Consider the following 11,681-nt stretch of genomic DNA (forward strand, 5'->3'; position numbering starts at 1 on the left):
ATCAAAAAGTGGGGGAGGGTGCGGGGTGTCGGCGGCGGCGGTGGAGCGGGGGAGGGTGCGGGGGGTGCTCGGCGGCGGTGGAGCGGGGGAGGGTGCGGGGGGTGCTCGGCCGGTGAGGAGGATCGGATAGCTATCGAGAGGGAGGGGGATCGAGATCGAGTGTCCTCATGAATATTCAATATATTTTTCATATTGAATATGAAAAAATATCATCAAATTTGAAAAAATATTCATTAATTCAAAAAGTGCCCATGAAATTTAAAAATATTCATGATATCAAAAAGTGCCCGAGAAATGAAGACTACGATTTAAATACAATCGATCTTAGCTAGCTATCTGTTCACAATCTTCTTGCCCTTCTTTTTCGCAAATGGAGTTCTTCTGTGGAGCAGACGTCCTTTAGGTAGGGTGGTCCTGCTTCTTCTTGTGGTGTGTGTTGCTACTTCATTGTCGTCGTCATGTTCGATCTTCGGGTCGCCGTACTTGTCGAAGTCTTGCTCATTGGCTACTCCATCCATTCCGATGATCTTCCTTTTGCCTCTCCTCACGACAACATGACTGGGCTTTGGCGGGTCGGTAATGAAGAAGCATTGGTCCACTTGGGAAGCCAGTACCCATGGCTCATTTTTCGCGGTGACGTTTGCGCCCGCGGTCTTGGATTTGGCTTCGGGTATAACCATGGTGGTGAAATACCGGTCTTCTTTTAGGACGCTCTTGGCCCATCTGACACAGAACATCGGGACCTTCTCTCCAGCGTAGCTCAGCTCCCAGATCTCCTCGATCCTTCCGTAGTATCTGTCCTTGTCGTTGCCGGTGTAGGATTCCATCATTACCCCGGAGTTTTGATAACCATTGCTCTTCATGTCCTTGTTCTCGGTGTAGAATGTGTAGCCGTTGATATCGTACGCCTCATAGGTCATCAGGTTGTGCTCGGCGCCCTGTGACAAGGCGAATATGAGTTGTTCTTCCGCGGAAGAATCCTCATGTAAAGGGTACGACAGAAGCTTCTGCTTGAACCAACGCGTGAATCATGAGTTGTGCTCTTTGATTATATCTCCGTCCGTCCTCTGTTGGCCTCGGTCATTGTACGTCTTCTCAATAAAGGTTTTGTGCTCCACCACCCAAGGATAGACCACGTCTATGTGTTGTAGCGCGACTAGGTTTGCTCTTTCAAAGTCGGCGAGTCGACCCTCGAAGTCGACATGCATTTCGCGGCGACCCTCACGGTGACCCCATCCAGCGAGCCTGCAGAGGTGCCTGTTGACGGGTAGACCAACGGGGTTCTCGATGCCTAGATAATTTGTGCAGTAGGAGATGCACTCTTCGGTCAGAAAGCCCCTGGCTATACTTCCCTTTGGACGTGACATGTTGCGAACGTATCCTTTGATGACACCATTCATCCTTTCGAACGACATCATGCTGTGCAGGAATGTCGGCCCGAGTTGGACGATATCCTCCACGATATGGACCAGCAGATGCACCATAACATCGAAGAATGCGGGCGGGAAGTACATCTCAAGCTCGCATAGTATCACCATGATCTCTTCCTGTAGCCTTCTGAGTTGCCTCATGCCAATCGACTTCCGAGAGATGACGTCGAAAAAGTTGCATAGGCCAAATAGCGTTTCACGGACGTGCGCGTCCATGATCCCACGGATTGCAACTGGAAGTATCTGCGTCATCAGCACGTGACAGTCGTGAGACTTCATCCCGCTGAACTTCTGCTTCGCTGGGTCTAGGTATCTTCTTATCTTCCCCGCGTAACCGTAAGAAAGTTTTACTCCTAGGAGGCAGGTGAAAAACTGCTCAATCTCCTCCTGACCTAGAGTGAAGCACGCGGGAGGGTAGTCATTTCCGATCTTCTTGGCCTTTTTGCTTTTGCGACGACTTTCTGTGTCCCGCTTCGCCTCATCATCATCATCATCATCATCATCATTAGCATGAAGCTCCTGCCTGATGCCCATTGATTTCAAGTCTTCCCTTGCTTTCGGCCCATCTTTGGTCCTCTCTGGCATGTTAAGCAGGGTACCAAGCAGACTCTCGCACACGTTCTTCGTGATGTGCATGACATCAAGGCTGTGAGGCACACGGTGGATCTTCCAGTACGGCAAGTCCCAGAAAACAGACCTCGTTTTCCATACCTTCAGCAGCGGCTCTGGCGCCTTTCGCTTCTTTCCCAGCTCTGGCGCCTTTTGCTTCTTTCTCGGCAGTGGGCAGTCTTTCCAATTTTTCAACAGCTCGTCTATTTCCTTGCCGCTCCTCGTACACGGGCGTTTTCGGGGTTCGGTTTCACCATCGGACAGATCCTTGCGTTTCCTCCACGGGTCATTGTCGCGAAGCCACCTTCGATGTCCCATGAACACGGTTTTCGAAGACCCGGGATCTCTATCTAGCTGGTGATACATTGTGTCATCCATGCACCTTACGCATCCAGAAAATCCGTGGACTACGTGCCCCGCGAGATATCCGTAACCGAGATAGTCGTGCACCGTCGTGAGCAGTGCGACTCTCATAGGGAAATATTCTTTCTCTGCGGCGTCCCACATATTGGCTGGCGTTTTCCACAGCGTGTCTAGCTCCTCCTTCAGCAGCCCCAGATACAGATTGATGTCATTCCCTGGTTGTTTCGGCCCTTCAATTAACATACTCATGTGAATGTGCTTCCTCATCATGCACAACCAGGGGGGAAGGTTGTACATCCACACAAACACAGGCCAGGTGCTATGTGTGCTTCTCTGGCTGCCAAACAGATTGACTCCATCGGTGCTCGCGCCCAGCACGATGTTCCTTGGATCCTTCCCAAATTCTGGGTATTCGAAGTTCAACGCTTGCCACTGGCTCGCATCCTTAGGGTGACTCAGCATCTTGTCTTTTTTATTTATCTCCGGATCATTTCCGTCATCTTCCCGCTTCTTCTCCTCCCTATCCGCATGCCAACACAGGAGCTTTGCTACCTTAGGGTCCACGAAATACCGTTGCAGACGAGGAGTGATCGGAAAGTACCACACCGATTTTCGAGGAGCTTTCTTCCTCTTCTTGTATTGAGTGACGCCGCACACCGGACATATGGTAGACTCCACGTGCTCGTCCCGATAAATGATGCAATTGTTCATGCACACATGGTATTTCACGTGCGGTAAATCCAGAGGACACACGATTTTCTTTGCCTCCTCGAAGCTGGTCGGGCACTTGTTCCCCTTGGGAAGACGTTCGTGCCAGAATGACATGTTGTCGTCGAATCATGCGTTGGTCATTTTGTGTTCTACCTTCATCTCCAGAGCCATGAGCGTTACTTTCAGGCGGGTATCCTCGGGCCTGCATCCTTCATACAATGGAGTAACCGCGTCTATCTCCAGTTGATCCAGCTTGGCTTTCTCTCGGGCGGCAGCTCTTGCGTTATCCGTCTGCTTGAGAAGCAACTCTTGAATATGAGGGTCCTACACCCAGCCTCCATCGTCGTCTGCTCCGGCATCTTCATCTTCATGATCATGCCCTTCGTCTTGATCTTCCTCATCATCATGTACGACATCTTCTACATGATGACTGTATACAGCATCACCGTCGTGATCATGTCCTGGAGATTCTTCGTCTTCTCGCCCGCCCTCGCCGCGGTGGTTGTCTTGTTGCCCTTCCTCATTTCTTGCCCGGCCCCCATGGACGACTTCATAGTCATCTTCATCACCTTGCCACCGATAGCCATCCATGAAACCACGCAAGAGCAGGTGGTCCCGCACCTGCCCGGAATCCGGGTCCGCAATAAGGCTCTTCAGCTTGCATCTTCGACACAAATATCTTATCTCCGTCTCGTTCTTTTGAAGCATCTCGGCCTTCGCGGAGCTCAAAAACCTATTCACGATGCCTTCGGTCATCGTGCGGACCATGGTCGCCTGCGGGGTAGAGCAAAACGATATTTTAGAACCAAGAAAAAATTTGGCATGACCATCCCTAAAAATAGGACCAAAAAGAATGCATAGTGCCAAAATTCTCGCCGAAACAGAAATGAATCAACATTCCGGCAAAATATTGGCAACTATCGCATTTCAAATACCGGTACCTGCAAACACAAACATATATGCAACACCACAAACATATGCAACATCACAAACATACATAGATCTAGCTAGGCCACAAAAAGTGCATGTGCACGTTGTTGGAGCGAGCTAGGGAGAAAAAAAAGTAGATCTACAACATGACGATAGCTTTCCCCTTACTTAACTATCAAAAAAAGGTAATTTCACCACTTAATTTTGATGAATCTATGGTGCAAATGAGGTAAGGAGGAGGAGGCAGCCGAAAGTTTGGAGAAGGAGGTGGAGGGAATGAAGTGGGGAAAGTGAGTGGGTAGGTGTGGCTGTCCAAAATATCTTGTTGGGGTCCCAGGTTACTAATGGCGCACCACCAGCAAATGCGCCATTAGTATGCCTGCTTACTAATGGCGCACCTGCAGGTGGTGCGCCATTAGTAGTTTTGTAAAAAAGTAAAAAAAAATACTAATGGCGCACTCTGTGTCTGGTGCGCCATTACTAGTTAGAACTAGTAATGGCGCACCTCGCTTGGATGCGCCATTACTATGTATGGAAAAATGGGAAAAAAATTCTTACTAGTGGCACACCGTTTTTCTGGTGCGCCATTAGTGTCTTCCACACTAATGGCGCATCTTCAGAGGGTGCGCCAGTAGTATATAGTAGTGGCGCACCACCGGACAAGTGCGCCATTAGTGCCCATTCCATCTATAGTCCTTTTTGTAGTAGTGTTTTATAAGCTATAGATACACCACTATACTGATTCTGGGATTGATCGCACATTAAGTGGGAGTAGGGTATTACCTCTCGTACACAGGGACTGAACCTGGATAAATACTTCGTGTGTAACCTCGTACCTGAAAGTAATAAGCAAAAATTTGTTTTAGCTGTAGAGACTTTTCCCCCTCCCCCTCCCGTGTCGCTCCCGCGAGCGACCCGGGAGGGAAACCCTAGCCGCCATCTCAGTCCTTCCTCCTCCTCTCCTCTTCTCCTCGCCGCCGCCGGAGCGCACTGACGGGCGAAGCCCGCCGGCGTCGGCGGCGGCGGGGCCCTTCCTCCCATCGCTCGGTGGTGGCTGGCGCGGGCCAGCGGTGGCGGGCGCTGGCGGCGGGGTCGCGGGTGCGTGGCCGCGCGGCGGCGGGCGCTGGCGGCGGGGTCGCGGGTGCGTGGCGGCGGCGTGGTGGTCTTCGTGGGCGCGGGCGCGTCCTTGGCAGGAGCGGCAACGGCCTGGTCTGGCTCAGCCATATCTGCTGCCTGGTGGCCACAGACGGCGCGGGGCGACTGTCGGCGGGGCGCGGGCGCGTCTGCTGCTGCTCGCGTGGCTGCCGGTGGCCGGTGTGTGTGGCCCGGTGGGGCACCTCCTGTCGCCGTCTACGGGGCCGATCTTGACCATTCGGGCGTCCTCATCATCGGGCGGGTGTCTGGCTTGCTCTTCGCGATCTGTCTGGAGGCCGTGGTGGGGCGTTGCAGGGGGCAACATGAGGAAGCTGGCTGGAGGGATGGGTGGTCTGCCCACCCGTCACCGGCACGGGGGTGTGCCGGTCGAGGTCTCGCTCCGCTCTGCCCCTTCCTCTTTCCCCTGGCCTGGTTGCCTCCGGCCCCATCTGTCGAGGCTTGTCGGCGCTGGCGGCTCTGACGCTGTTAGGGGTCTGCTGGTGGTGGAGATTCGCTACTCTGGGCGGCCATTGGGGGTGTCGGGTGGCAGGGCGGCGGCTCTGCGGTGGGAGCTGCGATGTTCACGGGCGGAGCTCGCATGTAGCGACCCGACCCGAATGGATCAAGTCTCTGTGCTTATGTGTCATCCCTGGATCAGTATGCTGACACACACAGTACTCGAAGGATTTATAACAGAGGTAAATCACATGTATAAAGTAACGTAAATACTATTACCTCAATCCAAAATATAGCGGAAGCAACAAGGTTGTGGATTCCCATCAACACCAACGGCAAAGTTGAGTATAGGAAATCGTAACCCTAACGTACCACTTACTCGTCGTCTGAAAAGTCTGCAACATGAAAAGTTGCAGCCCGAAAACGGGTCAGCACATGGAATATGCTGGCAATGTAACACATAGAGAGTAATGAAAGAATAGGCTATACTACATGCATATATGGCTGGTGGAAAGCTCTATGATTACAGTTTTTGCGAAAAGCCAATTTTTCCCTACATCAAAGGAATAATTTTGTTTAACTATCATGGTGGTTGTTAAACATTGAGAATGGTTGACAGCATCCTCAATCCCAATTAAAAGTACTCATTAAACCCAAACAAATTATAATAAGTAACGTGTTGAGATCAACAGGATAATCCAAGAACTAGATACTCAAAATGTCCATAACCGGGGACACGGCTAATCATGATTAGTTTGTTACTCTGCAGAGGTTGGCGCACTTTTCCCACAAGACTCGATCGCCTCCGTTTGGTTTCTCGCACTACATGGTGTTTGAGAAGACGGATGACCGAGACATAGTCTTTCAGAAGCGCTAGCACCTTACATGTGGGGTAAACCGGTACACCTACATCCCCTACATCTGCTAATCTACCCCGTAAGAGTTCGCACAACTTAGTCAACTATGCTAGAGCCCATAGTAGCATGTGGCTGCACACGGAAGTTTCTAGCATGAAAAATCTTATGATCCCTTTGAGCCTGGGTGGCGGTCCAAAATAAAAACAGGCAAGTCCTGATAGACATCAGGTGCCTCAATCCACCCAGATGTGTGTTTAGGTTGCCACCTTAGATAAGCCATTAATTAACAATCTCACATCTGTCATGGATATTCACTCACCCAATCCACGTCTACTAGCATAGCATAGCATAATAAGCAAACGTAGAAGTAACTCCCAAGGTTTCATAAGTAACAGGTAATAGGTACTACCTCATCTACTTCCCATCCCACAATTTAATTAGATCCTAACAATGCAAGTGTTTGAGGGTTTGATCTAATGCAATAAAACTGGGTAGTAGGAAAAATATGATCAAGTGTTACTTGCCTGCAATGTTGATGAAGATGATTCGCACTCAAAACTCTTGATAGATCTAATCGTCATACTCCGGTCAATCTATCGTAGGCAAGCAATAGTAACCACACAATAAGTACTCATCTAATGCACAGGGAAAAATCGAACAAGAGAACGAACCAGAAAGTTCAACTTAAGAACTCCGGTTGCAAAGAAAGAACGAGCCGAACAAACGACGAAAAACAAACGGCGGAAGAAAACAACTCGGTTCTAGCAAGTTGAATCTAGGTCAAAATTTTACTGTAGCAAAAGCTTGTTCAAGTTGATTAGACGAAACGGCGGTTTCGAGATGGAACTCCAGGCGCTTGAATCACCTGATTCCGATAAACGGGCGAGAAGATAAACTAGAACGAAGATCGGATCTGAGATCGCGATCGCGGAATAAATCTGACGAGAAAGAAAATGAAGAACGGTTAAACGAACGGGCGTCGTTAACCGGGGATAATCGGTGATCACGTTCGTTGAAACGAACGGTCCGAAAGAAGAACGAAAACCAATCTAGGGTTTTCGGGAAAAGAGATCGAACGAAAAACCGATTTAGAACACCGGAACGGTTTAGCGAAAAATCGGAAAGAAAACGAATCGGTAGAGAAGAAAAGAATCGGAACGGTTTATAAGAAAAACCGAACCGAGGGAAAGAAGAGACGCGGCGCGGTACCTCCGGCGAACGGCGGCGACGGCGGCGTTGACGCAGGGCGGCGGCGGCGCGGTGACGCATGGTGGCGGTGGCGGCACTAGGGCGCGGGGTTGGGCGGCGTTGGGCGCGGCGGCGATGCACAAGGGCGGCGGCGCGGGTGAGAGGCGCGGGGTGAGGCGCGGCTTGGGTGGTGCGGCGGCGCGGCGTGGGTGTGGCGGCGCGGCGTGGGGCGGCGGAGAGGAGAGGAGAGGTGTTGGTTTGATGTGTTTAGAGGGGGGGTGCTTGGGTATTTATATTGGGGAGGGGAGGGTTTTGCTTGGGGTAGGGGACAAGAAATAGACTAGGATTAGGAAACAAAAGGAAAAGATCTAGAAATAGATACGGAATAAACGAACATAGGACAAGAGTCCTACTAAGACTAGGAAAGCAAGAAGCGGCGGCTCCCTGGTGCACGCGCGCTATGGCCTCTTGGCCGGCCGGCGGCTAGTGGCTTGGGCCTTTGGCCCAAGGCGCTGCGGATTTTTTTTTTCTTAAACGGTCTCGCGCGCAGAAAAATAAATAAAAGAAAATCTAAACGAACTCCAAAATTAATAAAGTAAATTTTCCCCGACTCCTAAAAATGAGCCGAACAAAATGAACTTTTCTCCGGACCTAAAATAAAATTTTCAAAAACGCGCATTTTCCCTATCCGAATAAAATGCAAATAAAACTCCGGCAAACAAAATTTGATCTATTTATTAAATCTTCATTTTCCTAAATTTGGGAAAGTCATATTATTCCCTCTCTTATATTTTTGATAACGGAAAATAATTGAAGATGAAATAAATAAATCAAATGATCCTCTTTTCAATTCGAGAAAACTCTCAAATATGAAAATAACGAAATCTCCAACTCTCTCCAAGGGTCCTTGAGTTGCGTGAAATTTCTAGGATCGACCAAAATGCAAGAAAATAAATTATGCATGATGATCTATTCCAAATTGAAAATAAATTCAAAGGGGCTTTGAATTTAATTCTTTGAAACTCCCAACTCATATTTCATATAATTTGAAGAAGTCATTTTATCTTCTCTCGTGAAAATCATTGAGTCGCATAAAGTTTCAGAATTGGGATATTTCCAAATGAAATTCAAATATTCTCAACACCCCTTGTCATTTAAATAAATGGAAGAAGTCATGTCATCTTCTCTCTAGGGTTTTGTGTTTGAAAAGCATTTGAATTCATGGAGATCAGAAAGCAAATATGAAAGTTTGGGAAAGTCCTTTTATTCCCTCTCATTTAGCTTTCAAAAGGTTTCGAATTCACTCACTTTCAGTCAATCAATCAAGCAATCAATCAAATCTATCTATTTGTTTATAACATTCCAAAATTTAGAATTTTGGGATGTTACAAACTACCATCCTTAAAATGAATCTCGTCCTCGAGATTCGGAGAGGCTAGAAAGAAATAGGTTAGGGTTTGGGGTCTTCTCAAAGTCCATCGATCATCTCCGAGGTCTCGGGTGCTACCACCCTTAGAAACATTGTTACGGTTCCATCAAAACTCATATACTCCATCCTTATCATTGACAGTGTCAGTCTTCTCAGATATTAAGGATAATCCCTTCTCTGGGCTCTTTCGGTAGTGGCATAACCTTTTCCTCAATTCCTTTGTCCTTTCATCTTGGTAAGGTTATCCCGAAACTGGGTCTTCATAGCTGACGGGTCTGAAGCCAATGCTAAACAACTATCGATATCTCGTGGTGGTCAACAATTTATGGTTCTCCTGCAGGAAAGGGTCTGGGTTGAACCTCACCGTATAACCTACGGTTGGCAACAACTGCCGTGTACAAGGGAAAAAAATACCTATACCTTTCTAAGGTTCAAACAAGGTTTTGATCGTCGTCTCTCCACTATAGGTAAGTCACTCAGATTTACCATCCCATATAGCAAAGCGAATAATAAGAGTAAGTCGGTATGGTGATCAATCCATCCCGCACCCAAATCATTTCCTTGTACATGGTTTAGCGAATCTCGCATTCTAACACTCGGTCATCCTCACAAGCATTGCAGAATTCTTCTTGTCGACGAACCAAGTTCGAAAAATCCATTGATTCTGCAAGCCAAACAAACATCTATCGTTACTTAACAACTCTCAGGTTTTGCGTAAACTCCTATAAAATCGTCGGTTGATACAAGTCGTAACTTCTTCCAGGGTTTTTCCTTCAGCAAGAGTGTGCTTGCTTCTTGGCAGGTCCTGGGGCCTGTGGGTTATGGCCCATCTCATCACTTGCAAATCTTGAACTCATCATCTGGGCAACTGATCATTATCCCAACATCCAACTTCCTGGCATACTTAAAATCCATGTACTGTCTCTTTTCCTTATATTTGCACCAAACGGGGACATGATTACTCAGACTCTTCATGGAATTTCCATTGATCCATATTTCCAACATCATACCTCCTTTATATCCAATAACACTTCATCTCTTCATCCTCGTGGGATGTCCCACATACCGTGATAAAACTTATACTTATGAAATCCATACTCCACATCATTATCCTTTCCGCGGTCAAGCGTCCTTATAGGGGAATATTGGCCATCTCTGCATGGCACTTCTTCAACTGGGAAACGTAAAACACATCTTGAACTCCTGACAGTCCTCCGGGTGACTCTAACTGGTTGGCCACTTCTCCATACGCTCCAAAACTCGGTATGGTCCTACAAACCTCGGGGCTAACTGTCCCTTAACTCCAATCCGTTTAACTCCTCGCAGAGGGAACACATGAAGACATGCTCTGTCTCCAATTTCATAGACTACCTCCTTGCGTTTTTAAGTCTGCATAACTCTTCTACCTGGACTGAGCTACCTTCAGTCTATCTCGAATCAACTTAACATTTTCTTCTGACTCCTTGATCACATTTGGTCCAAACAACTGACGGTCTCCAACTTCATCCCACATCAACGGTGTCTGGCTCTTTCTCCCATACAAAGTTTCAGAAAGGGGCCATCTTCAAACTGACTTGGTAGCTATTCTTGAATGAGAAACTCCGCGTGAGGTAAATTATCATCACTACTAGATCCATAATCTAGCGCACACGCTCTCAACATGTCCTCCAAAATCTGATTGACTCTCTTGATTTATCCATCTGTCTGCGGATGAAAGGCTGTACTGAACTCTAGCCTAGTACCCAAAGTCTGGTGCAGCTGATTCCAAAACTTTGAGGTAAACTGCGTTCCTCTACGATGGTCCTCGGAACTCCATGCAGACATACGATCCTTTCTCAAATATATATCTTGGCCAACTTCGCACTTGTATAGGTGGTTTTCTCTGGGATAAAGCGAGCCACTTTGATCAAGCGAATAAACTATTACCCAGATAGAATCATATCCCGTTCGGGTTCTGGGAAATCTGGTAATGAAATCCATGCCAGGCTTATCCTGCTTCCATTCAGGTATTAGCATGGGCTGCAATAATCCTGCTGACTTCTGATGCTCTGCTTTTACTTTCTCTGACATACATCACTTACGACTACATACTCCGTAATATCCTCCTTCATACCAGTCCACCAGAAACACTCCTTCAAATCCAAATACATCTTGGTGTTTTCAGGGCGAATCAAGTATGGTGAGTCATGAGCCTCCTGAAGTATTAACTTCCTGATCTTTGCATTATTGGCACATATACACTATTCTCAAACCATAAGGTGTCGTGTTCATCCTTATGAAAACCTTTGGCCTTTCCTTTGCTCATCCTCTCTTTTACCTCAGCAATCTCTTTGTCATCCTTCTGAGCTTCACGGATCTTTTCCAACAATGTAAACTGAACTTCCATTGCTGCAACAAAACCTTTGGGAACAATCTCCAATCGAAGTTCCCTGAAAATCCTCGGCTAACTCCTTTGATAATCCTCTACTTATGAGGGTATTCGTCCTTCTTTTCTTTATGGTTGTGTCCTATTTCTCCACAGATCTTGTACGCACAAGGTTTCTTCATATCCTTTCCATAAGGCTTCAACTTCTG

The sequence above is a fragment of the Triticum dicoccoides genome, chromosome 4B, assembly GCF_002162155.2.
Source record: "Triticum dicoccoides isolate Atlit2015 ecotype Zavitan chromosome 4B, WEW_v2.0, whole genome shotgun sequence".
In the NCBI taxonomy this organism is placed as follows: Eukaryota; Viridiplantae; Streptophyta; class Magnoliopsida; order Poales; family Poaceae; genus Triticum; species Triticum dicoccoides.